Raw genomic sequence first — 15,727 nt, 5'->3', positions numbered from 1 at the left:
AGGGAGGAGTGAGTAGAACCTTGGAATGGAGCTAATAAGGGGGTGGCATCCGAGCTACATCTACCACTCCCTCCCTAAAGAGACTAGAACTAACAATAAGTGAGTAGAAAGCCCGAGTGATTCACTGGGGAAAGGGGTTCTAGGTAATGATATCCTCCCAAAGCAAGAAGGTTACAATAGTGAATTCTAGGTACACATGGGTTGTGGAGGGTTTCTATACATAGATGGTGTTTCAAATTTATGCACATAGGTCTATGTAGAGATAAACACAAATATTGAATAGAGCTACAAAGGCATAGGCACAAGTAGAGTAAGCATTGGTGTAGGGAATAAAGGGAGGAGAGTCAATGGCACAATATATGTCTTTAGGTAAGTAATAAGTAAATCTTAATAACACCTATGGTTTATTTTATTGAAGTGGCTTCAATAGTTAAAGCTTCAACTATCGATGGCTTTTCTACATATATATCTTTCTTGCTTCTATAGGAATATTTATGTGTATGGATAACTGTGGATTTGCTACACATATATATTTTTTGCTTCTATAGGTCTAAAGTTCTATGTGTAGGGATACTTGTGTTCTTGTTTCTATATATATAAATCTTTATGCGTAAAGATAACAATAAGGCAAGGTGGTGAAGAGTTGGAAAGGTAATACACAAGGAGTAGCATGGAGCATGGTGTTTGAGACTAGTGTGGTCCGTGGTGTTGTTGGTGGAGCATGATGGTAAATGAAAGAAATTCACTTGACACACAACCTGACTCAGTGTTAGTATTGTCAAATCCATCCTGATAGATTACATCATTGTTAGAGCTTGACTAAGTGTAGTCTTAAAGTGATTGAGTGAAGTGTTAGAGCTAACCCAAATGGCCACTCATAAATTTGTTTACTTTAATTCATTTATATTAATTATGATAATTGAGAAAAAGTAATAACATATACCAAGGGAATAAGGTCACCTCAAATGGATTTGAACCAATCATAAATTAGATTTATAAATTTGTGTGTGTGTGTGAAATAATTTAATATGAAATTTCACTAAAACTACATGGTTGTAAACTTAAAATGAATTATTATGAAATCAAAGGGCTTTGACTATAAAGTAGAAACTATAATTTGTGGCAAAGGTAGGGACTAATAAGTACTTGCTTTTATGATATTGAAATTATTGTTCTTAGTTTCATTGGTACTTTATTCTACAAATGTTATATAAGAATATTTATTATGTCAAATGTAAGAATGGAAATTGTATCCTTGAAAATATTTTCCATTTGAACACTGATGATTATGGAGATGATGCATTTTAGGAAGGATAATCTATGTTTTACATTTTTCATGCAAAATGTTAGTAAAATAATTAATGGATATGACTTTGTATATCTTATTTTCCTCTAAAGTTCAAATTTAAATATGAGCCTTGCTAATGCGCTAACGTAGTAAGTGTGCTCAACCATTGTCTTGTCGCTAATGTTGAATATATATTAATCATTGAAGACTTCTAACATGAACACAATGCAATGATCATAAAATTGGCATGTATACCACTAATAATGGACACAACCTCCCAATTTTCCTCACAAAACCTTAGCCAATAATGTTGCACATGCATCTTGAATCATTGTCTTTGGAGACAAGATTGACTTCCTTGATGCTCATTGACTACCATCCTTTTCCCATTACTTATTCACATTTGTTGCATCAAACTATGTCGATGACAAAGACCCATGAATTTACCCATGCAAGTTGAACTTGTAACTAGAGTGTTATTGCTCATGTGGGTGATCAACATTTCATCCTTGACCGTGAACTCAAAACCAATGCATTATCCAAATTTATTGTTCCCTTGAGGGGCTTGAATGCATAACCATACAATGAATGCCTAAATCCAAGTTCAAATCTGTAGATAATTGCAACTTACACCCATCTCATCAGACCTCCAAAGCCCCCTACTAACTTGAAAGCTCTCTATCATGATTTTCTATGACACACAGGCAATAATAGTTTTGCAATGCTAACAAGCTTTGCACAATTTCTTCTAAAGATTATTTTTTTGTCTTTTCAATGAACATACTTGTTAGATTCGGGTGCTCCTCCACTAATGACATTCACATTTACACCTTGTCTATACAATTTGAGCCCGAGAATTTTAAAAGTGGTTAGAGATGAAAATTTTACTCACAATTACACTACCAACTTCAAAAATAGCAACCAATCAATTCAAATCCCTTTAAGTATCACCCTATATATCAATAACATATCATTTACTTTAATATTCTCATTTACCAATTTCAAATTATATTAATTATATTAAATAAAATAATATTATATATTCTATTAATCAAATCTTATAGTAACTTCAATATTGTTATTTCATTTAGTTTTAAGTTACGCTTTTTTTCTTTTTTTTTTTAAAATACACCTAATGCATATTAACCTATATGAAAATAAATTGCTTCTATAAAAAATCATTTTAATTAAAAATTAATAAATAACTAACAATAATACAAATAAAAATAAATTTCGCTTAATATATGTGTACAATAAAACAATACCTGTAAAATTTATATACAACTTTCAATGAACAAACAAGCATTAAAATTTTATCAAATTCCAATTTCCCAAAAATTCAGGGATTCGATTTGCTGCGGAATTAATAAAAAAGTTCAAAATTCATTACAGGTCAATACAAGGATTCATAATAAAACTATTAATCATGGTGGTCCATCTACTTTAGCCTTATGAATGGCATATTGTTAAGTTTTTTTTTTTTTTTTTTTTTTTTTTTTTCAGGATGAAAAAGCACTATGTATTTATATAAGATATATAAAAAGTCCCATATACATGATGTAGAACAAAAACATATGACCCAGTAAAGAGTTCTGGATCAGCAAAATAAAACCATAAGCATAAAACTGGGGAGGCAGGGCTGAAAAACCGGAACTCCCAGCAACTGAAAGAGACTGAAGAGAATGATACAGGAAAACAGAAAAGGATCCGCTTAAGCAGATCGACCACATGAAGAGATATACCGCTTCAAAAAAGACGATGCGGACAGCCAATGCATATCGGTCACAAAAAAATATGAGACTATAAGGAAAGATTCCGGAGAAAAACCTCGTCATAAGATTAATAGGCCTGTGGATGAATAATGTTGGGGCATCAAAACACTGAAAATATTTGAAGACCTGCAAGGACGAAATTAAAAGTCAGTAGGATAAAAATCCTGAATGAAGTAGATATCGCTTTTCACGGAGACCTGAAGATGCCAATGACCAGGAGCCTTGAGAAGACCCTTCTTCGATAGAGCATCAGCCTGCGCATTTTTATCCCTGTAGATGTGTTGGATTGAGCCCTCCTTCAGAATATTCTAGTAGAACTTTATCCTGTTTAGCCAACCAAAAAGATGAGGACTGGAGATGGAATTTTTTCCCTTGACATATTCCACCATGATCTTTGAATCACCGAAGATAGAAACACTCTGAAGATTAAGAAAGAGACAGAAGTATAAAAGGCTAGCGAGGGCCATTGCCTCAGCCGAATTGTTGGTGCCTCTTCCTCCGTTCCAAAAGATAGAAAAATTTGTGTCTTTATCTACTATAATAAAAAAACCACAGCCACATGCTCCGTTTTGCTCAGCGCCATCAAAAAATGCCCTCGGCACAGATGAGATATCCAGATGAGGATCGATGATAAACTGTTTCTTCTGCTTGAGGGGAGGGATAGGGATAGCTTCATAAATAGAAGAGATATGAAGGAGAATTTCCTGGAGGGAAGGGTTTTTACCTTTGAAGATGAGACTATTGTGCCATTTCCAAATGCACCATACAGAGATGATGAATATTGACCTGCAAGACTTCGATTGCTCGTTGTACCACATAAAAGCTTCTTTTATAGTAGCATGAAACAGGAACTGAATGCCAAAGAAGATCTCAAGAGATGACCATAACTTCTGAGTGCCCAAACAACTTATGAATAAATGATGAATATCCTCCGTTGCAGACCTGCAGATGGGATAGAAGCTCGGCCCCTGCCACCCTCTCTTTCTTAAATTCCCCCACGAAAGGTTTTTATTATGAAATAACAACCATGAGAAAAAAACCATTTTGGACGGGCATCGTACTTTCCAGAAAACAGTTGGGAAAATAAAAGACTGGGAGGACTGTTTTTGCTTGATCAGGCTCTGATACACATCTTTTACCCGAATGGAATGAGACCCTTTTGCATTTTTCCAAATTAATGCATCATTCTCTGATGAGCGAAAAATTCCACTGTTCCTGAGCTTTATCCTGAGATGGGCCCATTGAGCAGCCAAGGCATCCGGCATTTGCAAACTATCCGCATCACGCCACATAGGAATTGGACCCAGCCACTCAGAAATTAAACCATCCCAGAAAAAGATACCTCTTCTATGAAGGAAAGCGAGGAAGGATTCCGGGACAACGATCTCCTCCGTGCCACTTAGGAATGCATCTTTTCCAATAAGGATCCTTTTCCCGGATTGAAAATGCCAAATCAGATTCTTCAGAATTTTTTTTCCATTTTACGCAGACTTAACCAAATTGGCGATCCATAGGATGGGCCAATCCTTTCATTTCTGTACCAGAAGGCAATATCCTTTCTGCCTAGATACTTCGATTGGATAGCTCTGCTCCAGGGCCCGACTTCGAAAATACCCCTCCATAATGATTTGCATAAGAGAGCCATACCAAAGGATCGTAAATCCAGAAGACCCCATCCTCCCATCTCCTTCGGCAGAGAAATATGGGGTAATTTCGTGAGATGAAATTTGTTCTTTCCTGCCTAACCCCCCCAGATGAAATTAGCAGTGAGCTTATTCATTGTTTTGATTATGCTTGAGGGGAGGAAGAACAAATGAGCCCAGTAGACAACCAATTGATTTAATACAGACTGTGCCAAAATAAATCTACCTACTAAAGAGAGGCTTCTGTACTCCCATCCAAATATTTTCTTGTAGTATCGCTCTGGGATCCATTGCCAATCCGCCGATGAGTAAGCATTTTCTTTCAATATAAACCCCAGATATTTGATTCCCCCATTGATGGATCGAGTCTCAATACCAAAAAGAGAGCATAACCAGTCTATATCTTCTTGTTGGATGTCATTATGATAGATAATAGATTTCGAGCAATTTATCAGCATCCCCGTTGCCCTCTGGAAATTTTTTAGAATTTCATAGAATGAAAGCCATGTAATTCTGCAAAAAAATCCCAAACAGAATGATGTCATCCACGAACAAATTATGAGAGATCGCAACATTTCTGCATATGTGCAATGGCCGACATCTATCTTCCTGTACAGCCTTGTTAATATGTAAACTGAGGGAGTCCATAGCTAATATGAAAAGCAGCGGGGATAAAGGACATCCCTGGCGAAGGCCTCTGGATGCAGGGAAGAAGGACGATGGAAGCCCATTTATAATAACCACATAATTCACCTTATCCACGCATGCCATGATCCAGTTTATCATGCTAATCCTCAAACCGATCTTCGCTAGCAAACATCTGATGAAGCCCCAATCCAAACAATCATATGCTTTACAAAGATCGATCTTGACAATGACTGCATCCTTCTTTTTTGAATGAATAGCAAAAAGGCCTTCTTGAGTTGATGCCACCGCGTCTAAGATGTTTCTCCCTTGAAGGAATGCATGCTAGGCTGATGATAAAGATGACGATAGGACTCCTTTGATTCTTTCAGCAATTATTTTTGATATGATTTTATAGGAGATATTACATAATGAAATCGGACGAAACTCCATAAACGATTCCGCATTCCCTTTTTTTGGTATAAGAGCAATATTCGTGGAGGATATATTTTTGTTGATGCTGCCCGACATCCTTGTTGCTTCAACCATCTTTAACAGGTCTATTTTGGTTAGATCAAAAAAATGGATGTAAAACTCTATTGACCAGCCATCCGGGCCGGGGCATTTGTCCCTTTTAAAAAGTTTCATTGTTCTTAGCAGCTCCTCCTCGGAAACTGGGCGAAAAATATTATCATTTAAGGCCTCATCAAACATTCGAGGGAACACTTCAATGCCCCATAAAATATCCTCGAAACTACTATTTTCTGATCTCTTATACTGCTTCTCAAAAAAACTTACTGCCTCCTTTGTAATTTCCTGTTGGGAGTATATAAAACCACCTTTTCCATCACTTATTTTCCAAATGGAATTCTTCTCCCTTCTAGCGTCTGCAAAGTTATGAAAAAATTTCACATTCATGTCACCTTCCCTAAGCCACAACGCCCTGCTCTTCAACCTCCAGAACATTTCCTCCTGTTTCAGCAACTCTGTTTTCCTCCTCTGTAAATCCTTTATATGAACCCTCATCTGGAAAGATAGTTGATGAGCAGCCATAGCTTCCGCTGCTTGATCCAATTCCAATTAAATTTTCCGGAGCTCGATTTTGTTTGATTGTCTTTTGTTGGACTGCCACTTTTTAACCACGCTGCGTATATGATTCATTTTGTCCCTGAAAGTCATTAAATACGAGCATGGATTAGACAAAAGCATCTCACTCCAAGCTTTTTTAATGTGCTCATCAAACTCCGGGTCCTCCAAATGAGCCCTGTTAAATTTGAAGGAGTATCCCTTCCTGAAACCATTTGCCCTCCATCCAAGCATAATCGGACGATGGTCTGAGATGAAAACCCTCTCTATCGTTGAAAAAGGCATGCCCATCACGTCGATTAAGCTGGCATGAATAAGAAATCTGTATAGTCTCTTTGCAATATAGGCCTTCTCAATTCTTCCGTTCTCCCACGTCGGATACATTTGAGGAGGGAGGATATCCACAAAATTCCTTTTCAGTAGTTCATTTTTTATTCTCGCAGCCAGTGGGTCCCTTCTCCTATTTGAGCCCCATACTTCATCCATACTTAAAGTGAGATTCAAATCCCCTGCAATCAATAGAAAATCAACATCAAAAATCTCAGAGACAAACATATTTTCCCAGAATGATAGTTTGTTCCTGTAGGGAGCGTATATATTCAAAATATTTATGGGAGATTTTTGTCCTCTCAGGTGAGCCGAGATTAGGATCCATAGCGGATCCCAGAGGACCGCTAAACCACCTGAGAGCCCATTTGCTCCAACAGCAGATATGTACCAGGAGGGGAGCATCTTCTTGAAATAGGATATTGCCACTGAGGAGTTGTGCATGGTTTCCTGTATAAGTATAATCTTTGGATTTACAGAGATAAAAAGATTTTTTAACGACAAATTTTTTTGGTCTGCTCCCAGACCCCTGATGTTCAATGATAGAATAAAATTCATTTTGTAATACTGTCGGCCACGCTTGCTCTAAGAGGCCAGTCTTCTGTCACATCCATGACTGGGATATCAATAAGGGCTAAATTGTGAATCCCCCTTCCCACACCCTCTCCTCTGCCCCTAAAATACCGGCTGCCCCTGTTGTTTTTTCTTCTGACCGTGATATTACAGGCATATTTTTGACTGATATGAGGAGACTTTGGAGATCCAGGTTTATGGATGGAGAGAGCTCTGAGCTCCAGCAATTTCTTGCTCAAGAGAAAGTCCAAATCGCTGCCAATGGAGTTTGTGGGTGAGGAGGTTGGAGAATTTGCAGGGGTGGCCGAAATCATAATCTGCTTCCCTTTCCCGGACGATGATGAATACTTTATAGGAGATGGCGAGGATGGTTTAATGAGATGGACTTCTTTTCTGTCTATATCATATGGATGAGGTATCGGGGGTGGGTTTGGAATTTCTCTGTCTAGTGACGGCTCCGGGGGAGGTAAGGGCAGAGTTAACTGATTGATAGGGGATTCATAGTTCGATGCTGGCTCCAGTGGGGGCATGGAGGGAAAAATGGGCTCTACTGGGGCAGGGATATTCAACGGCGGCGGGGGATTCAGATTATCCTCCGATAGAGGAATATGTCGACCCTCAAATTCTGAGGTGGCATGGCTCTTTGAGGAGGATGACCATTGCTGGTCAGAACGAGAATGTTTTACCCTTCGCCATCTAGCAGATAATTGATTATGGTGCTTTCGATTGGGAATGCGCCGAGAAAAATTCTTTAATAGATGGCCAGTAAGATGGCATGCAACACATCTAAACGGAATCCCCCAGAAGTCCAATCTTTGCTTGATTTTATATTCCTTCCATTGGATATCAATATATTCCGGGAAGCCACCTCTGAATGCTTTTTCTATTAAAACCCACGCCACACGTTTGTCTTTCTCTCCAAGGCACCATGGGTCAACATATACGCATTTACCAATAGCATTTCCAATTTCCGCCAGGGATTCTTCTGACCATAGTTCTAGAGGCAAGCCTGGAAGTTTTAACCAAATCAGATTGTTTGTCGGAGTATTCCTTAGCGGGTTGAAGCCCAGATACCATCTATGTAAAGCCAAAAAGCTTCTCTTGAAAACCCACTGATGCCTGAAGATGGCTTCCAGATCATCCGATTTCAGAAAATGGAAACAATACCACCCCTTTAGCAATCTGGCTATAATGGGGACATATCCTATTATCGGTTTCCATTGAGATTCAAGCCAGCATCTCGACATCTGGTCGTCCATTTCCGGGAAGAACCACCTCCCTACTAGAGCTTTTCCCTTTAGGCTTTCAATGCGATCGACCAGGTGGACGCTGTCTATTTTGATAGCAGAAGGGGGAGGAGTCGTCTTGGCAGGCTTCTGATTTGCCTTTCCTACAGGGACACTTTTTCCATGACTAATACGCTCAGACTTCTGGTAGGTCTATCTAGATCATCCACATTCTCCTGTGGGGCCGACGGGCGGACAATCATGTCTTCCAAAGTGGACTGCTAGTTGTATGCTAGCTTGGCATTTTCATGAGATGATTCTGCTTTGATGGCAACCTGAATCATTTCTTCCATGGCGGATGAATCAGATAATAACTCCATACTGCAAGGTTCGATGGCATATTGTTAGTTATTAACACATGGTAACACTATTTGAAGTTTTATGCAATAAAATTTTTGAATGTAAATTTTTTATCAAAGTAGTTAATTAATTCAGTTATAATTTATAATTTATAATATTTATGATTTTTTATATTAAAAATTATATTAAGAATCTAGTTTTATATTTACTTTGTTTTAAAATATAATTATATTTGCAACATATTATTAATAATAATAATTTGTAAGGAGTTTGTGAAATTTTCACTATATTTTAATTTTTTAAATATTAAAAAATAATATATTCAAATATTTGAAAAAACATATACTTCCATAAATTTCTATGAAATTTTAAACAATCAAAATTTTTCCATATCCCATTCGAATTGGAATTATAAGTCGAGTTCGGATTTGGTAACCATACTTAGAGCTTTTCTTTCTTTCAGAAAAACGTGCATCAACTTGGGTTACGGTTTCTTCACCTTGTAAAATCATGCCACTTAATTCATGCATTCCATACATCATTACCTCTATCTTGACTTCTATATATGTAATACAAGATAAAACTCGTAAATATTAAACTCTTTTTTAATGTGATTAAGTGAAAAGTAATTGGTAAACTAGACGGCTGTCCATCCATTTACCTCGCAAACAGGACAGTTGGCCACCCCATTAACCCTGCGAACACCAAAATAATGACAACGCAACTTGCTATTTCTGTCCGCGGCCACATTATTTTGGGAAAAAAAGCACCCACTACAGAAAAGCAGCCGCTCCACCCTTCCAACGGTCACTCCATTTTTGCTATAAAACATGTAGCAGTGCCATTTTTGTTTATTTCATGGGCTGACAGTGGTTTTATTTTACTTTTTTTTCTTCCATGTGTATCCTTCTCTGAAAGCGATTTGTCTGTATAGCAGTGATTTTATTTTAAATGTTTTTCTTACATTTCTATGTCTGTATAGCAGTGATTTTATTTTAAATGTTTTTCTTACATTTCTATTCTTCTCTGGAAACGATTTTCTTTTTGGCATCATATTCTTCTTTGGCAATGATTTTTCTTTCCGCCATTTTCTTGCTGGGTTGTTTTGCAATACGTTTCTATGTTTTTAGGGTGCACCCCTTTTTATTTATTTTTATTACCATTCTTTTATTTCCATCATCTCATTGCCAGAAGAAATTTATAGCTTGCGGCTTGGAGTGTGGTGGATTAATATCTGACTGGTAAGATAAATCTTGATGTTATTATTTTTAGTGACAGAGGGTTTATTTCATCTGGTTTGGAAGTGTTCGTTTAACCATGCACTATTTGCGCAGGAATACACATAGGCGCGTGAAGAGATCATTAGCATGGCTTGCCAAAAGTTTCAGAGGAGCCCATGCAGATAAGTTTCCTAATTACTTAAACAGAAATAGGTAGGTACTTGCTGTTATAACACATCCCTTATAGGTAATATTCTCATAGGAACTTATTGCTGGTATGCCACATTCTTTCAGTTACAGGAAAGAGAACCTAGTTTAATTTTAGCGTTTCTGTTGAAACTGGTCTTTCATGAAAGCTATGCTTGATTTTACAAGAATATATGGTTTATTAAAAAAAAATTGAAATCTATGATTAATTTTACCATATATGGTTTATTTTTGGAAATTTTGGAACTAGTTTAGATATTTGCCAGAGTTTTTACTCATAAAACAGGTTTTCAAAATTTGAATAAGTGTTGCTCTGTGCATAGGATCTGAAATTTTGTTTAATTTCTTTTGCCGAGCCACAAAAATTCAAGAGAGTTTTTACTCATAAAACACGTTTCCAAAATTTTGGTGATAGTGTGTTCCTCTAAATATAGGATTCAACATTTTTATCTTCAAGAATTGCATCCATCCACTTGGAGATCTGAAATTTTGTTTAATTTCTTTCTTGAAATCAGTCGAGCCAATTAATTCTCGGCCGCTTCGCTCTTTTTCGTATGCCGAGTCAGAGACTGATTGAACATGATAAAATATCGCTTATTGACAAGTATGACATGTAAACACACCCAAGATGAGGTGTACTAAACGGGTTGAACTTCGGCTTTTCCGGAAGAAAAAGAGCTTCCCCGACACCCCGACAACGGAGAGGGAGGGATAGCAAAAAGTTAGATGGTAATAGTTAGAGGGAACAAGGTGATATGTGGCGAGTCGGCGACTCGCTACCTACCTACTTGTGCGGATAGACCAGGCACGTGTCTGTGTGGCACGAAGCTATTATGTTTATACGGAGAACCCATCGCAACTTTCATCAACCGTATTTTGATATAATTCTTAATAAAAATTTGTAAAGAGATTATGTACAGGTTAATTAAATCCATCCGTACTATTAGCTTTGGCCAATTATATATTAAGAGCTCCTTTAGACCATTGTATTCATGCATTATTATATTACAATATATTGTGTTATCATAGTTCTTTAGCATGCATATTATTATATTACAATATATTATGTTATCATAATTCTTTAATAATTAATAAAAGAAATTATAATCCATAAACCATTGTATTCATGTATTATTATATTACAATATATTATGTTATCATATTATTTTTCTTTAATAATTAATAAAATAAATTATTATTATTATATAGCTAAATTATAAAACCAAACCCTCATCCTCATTGGTAGACGTTATAAAGATATATCTTGGTGTGATGCTCTCCTAGGTGCACTATCCTTTCGCTTCCAGATGTGGAATGTCAGAAATCCTTTCAAGAAAACTAGACGTATACACTACGGATTTGATGGGATCGTTCCAGAAATCCTTTCAAGAAAACTAGACGTATACCCTACGGATTTGATGGAACAGAAGGTTGGTATGGCGGTCGTTTGAGAATTTCAGAGGACGTGACGTGGCATTCCATAAAACGTCTACCATAAGTTTATGGGGAAAGCCCAAGGCAACTTTAATCAACCGTGTTTTCAAATTTTTTTAATTAAAAAATCTTTAAAAGTTAAGATTATTTACAGGGTTCGTTAAATCTATCTCTCCTATTAGCCTTGTCCAAGACAATTATATAGCGACTAATTTCTAGTTTATGTTCCTTTAACATGTAAAACTATTACATAATATGCATTTTTACGTTATATTATTTATCGATTAATTTCTAGTTTAGGTTCCCTTACATTATTATTATTATATAGCTATATTTTAAATAATCAATTAAGAAAAGATAGAGATTATTTAAAATAGAGATTATTTAAAGGGAGAAAAGAGAAATTAAATATTCATTAAACTAGATTTAATGAAAATGTGGTTAGCTCTTTGATTGATTTTTAATTTATTATAATTGTATAGAAAAAAAAAATTATGTAAAGTTTTTTTAATATGTAAAGTTATCATGTTATTATAATATTATATTCAAATAATTGATAAAAAAATATTGTTATATAATTATATGTAAAGTTATCATGTTATTATATTATTATATTCAAATAATTGATAAAAAATATTGTTATATAATTATATTTTAAATGATTAATAAAGGAATAAAAAATATTGTTATATAATTATATTTTAAATGATTAATAAAGGAAAAAAAATGATCTAAATATGATTCACGGAAAATTTAATGGAGAAGTGGTTAGTCTTTTTTTATTACAGGTACAATTAATTTTGTTATAATTATTGGATTTGATCTTTAGTCGTTGTTTGATCTTTGACAGCGGCTTTTAGCCCCATCAATATCTATGAAGTCACTGTCGTTGTTTGATCTTTGACAGCGGCTTTTAGCCCCATCAATATCTATGAAGTCACTAGAAGGGCCACTAAAATTAATGAAGTCACTAGAAGGGCCACTAAAATTAGGACATAATGTTATGGACAGGGGTAACATAATGTTATGAACAGGGGTAAGCGATATCATTTGGGTAAATGGATTGAGGTGACCCAGCTGAAGGAATAGTAGTGTGATATAGTGTGATAAAGGATTGTTGAAGAATTAACATAGAAATGTTGTTAAAATGTTCACCAAACATTTCTGTCCAGTAGCAACTAGTGACACAACAATTCATAGGATCACATCGATAAAACATGCGGAGACGTTGATGACTAATTCATGCTATTGTTTTGTTAGATAGATGGAACCTGTTTACTTTGAAGACCGGGCTTCAATGCATTGATACATGCCCTCGATTCTTCCTCTTATATTAAAAGAGGGGATTGCCAAGTCTGAAACTAGTTTGCCTTTAAAGTAAACAATTATTACCTTCAATCAAATTTACAGTATTTTAAATCTTCAAATACCGTATTTACTGGGGTATGTGATATATTTTTGTAGTATGCTTTTAGTATTCTTTTACAATTACTACATCTATTTCCAGTATGCTTTTGTTATTCTTCTTTCTATATTTATTGAATTGTTTGATTATAGCTTTAGTTGATTATAATAGCTTTAATGATACACGTCGTCTTTACTTAATTCTTACGATTGGGTTGAAGAGGGATTTGGTGATCCAGTGTGTTTACGATTGGGTTGAAGAGGGATTTGGTGATCCAATGTGTTTTAGTTTTTCAGTTTTTTCACTTAGTTTGACTAATAGGAGATGGAGGAACGAGCTTCAAAGAACTTAGAAAAATGCCCAAATTTTTCATGGACAAGCAGCAAAATATGTTTAAAATTTAAAAATTACAGAAGTACAAGATTAAAAACAAAGATTCTAGATGTCATACATATAGAGTGCATGAGGGCCGAGGCTACCAATCTTCAAAATAACTTTGGGGGTGGGTAATTACGAAGCATTTCTGACCGAAGCATGTGTACTACGTATCCAATCCATCCATCTCATGCCACCTGTGAACAACTTAGTTAGAAGTACCAGCAATTCCCTAAGCAAGCGCCTAGAGAGGGCTGTTTTTCGCTTAGAGGTGGATAGGCTATAATGAAGCTAGTTTATGAATATGGACTTTAGACTAATAAGCCCACACCTGTTCCACACATCGTTCCACACTGATAGGCAATACCCGAAGGCAATGTCTTGTATCCTCCAGGCCTGAAGAAGACGTTTATCTACTAGGAATGAGAATAACATAGACGTGAACCAGTTCCGAACTAGACACAGCTTCCATTGCCTGCAACCTATGTTTTCTTGGGACCACTTCATCTATGTACATTATGAACTCTAGTTCTGAATTAGGCCAAACTTCGATCTGAATGAAGGAACTATTGGCCCCCCTGTATGGTGGGAATAGTAGCCCGCTAGACAACCACTGATGGTCGTACAATGAGGTTGAGAGTCAAGTGCATGAGGCTACCAAGCATGCTAGCATTACGATTATCCTATTTGTCATGGGTTCACTGTCAAGAAGTGAGGGATTTTATTTTTCTTGGAGAACTTGTGGCCAATTTGTATAGTGCATTTAGAAATTATTGACACCATCCAAGAACTTCTTTTTGGCAAGATGTCGTTAGGGACATTCCCTTCTAAAAGGGGATTTAATCCCAAAACCCCTCGGGATGGAGAAATGCAAGCCTTCTGAAAGGGGATTTCCCTTGTAATCCCCAAACCCCTAGGGATGGAGAAATGCAAGGGATGTCCAGGGTTGGGGATAAGCTTCCATGAAACACTAGTTCACAACATGTTATTATGCATATTTAAAAGAGAGTGGATACAAGATACAGGGGACTGAAAACTTGATGGAGAAATGCAAGGGATTTCCAGGGTTGGGGATAAGCTTCCATGCAACATTAGTTCATAACTTGTTATGAAGCATATTTAAAAGAGAGTGGATACAAGATACAAGAACTTAACAAACAGGGGACTGAAAACTTTTGTTGTCCAATACATTCCTTTCCAAAAGGAGATTAGATTTCTTTGCCATCCCCAAAACCCCTGGGATGGAAAAATGTAGGGGTTGCCCCAAGGTAAAGGAGATTTCTTTGCCATCCCCAAAACCCTAGGGATGGAAAAATGTAGGGGATGCCCCAAGGTTGGGGATGGACTTACAGGCACATTGGTTTACAATTTTTTATGAAGGCATATTTAAAAGAAAGTGGATACAAGGTACAAAATAAGTACAAAACAAGGCTGACAATTATTGTTGTTATGATTATCCTCCATTACAAAAACATAGAATAGAGTATTCTAGCAACTACTGCGTAATACATTTTACATGGCAAGAATGTAAAATCACTGAGAGAAAATATTTACCACAAGGGTGCAGGTTTGGAAAGCAGACATCAAAATGTCCCCGAAACCTGCAATCTCCAAATTCCATGGATGCAGAAATGTAAGGTATGCCCTAGGGTTGGGGATGGCCTTCCATGCCAAATTGGTTCAGACCTTTTTACATAAGTATATTTAAAAGAGTGTATACAATGAACAAGAACTTATGCAACATAGGAGTGAAAACTGTTGTTTTAATTACCCCATTACAAAAGCATATGAGTATTTTACGAGGCATTGCATAAAAATATTTTCCTAACATCAATCTAAATTCATGTAAAACCAGTGAGTAAATATTTCCGGTACAGAATCAATGCCACTTGGGTGCAAGATTTGAAAAAAGTCCTATGCAACATAGGAGTGAAAATTGTTGTTTTAATTACCCCATTACAAAAGCATATGAGTATTTTACGAGGCATTGCATAAAAATATTTTCCTAGCATGAATGTAAATTCATGTAAAACCAGTGAGTAAATATTTCGGGTACAGAATCAATGCCACTTGGGTGCAAGATTTGAAAAAAGTCTCTAGAATCAATGCCACCTTCAATATTTGAAAGAAGTCTATAATGCCACTTTACATTCATGTAAAACCAGTGAGTAAATATTTCGGGTACAG

The sequence above is a fragment of the Pinus tabuliformis genome, chromosome 6 (assembly GCF_031772625.1).
Source record: "Pinus tabuliformis cultivar Carrire ecotype Pingquan chromosome 6, CPIR1, whole genome shotgun sequence".
Classification (NCBI taxonomy): Eukaryota; Viridiplantae; Streptophyta; class Pinopsida; order Pinales; family Pinaceae; genus Pinus; species Pinus tabuliformis.
The sequence above is the reverse complement of the archived record's forward strand: the minus strand, read 5'-3'. Positions refer to the sequence as shown.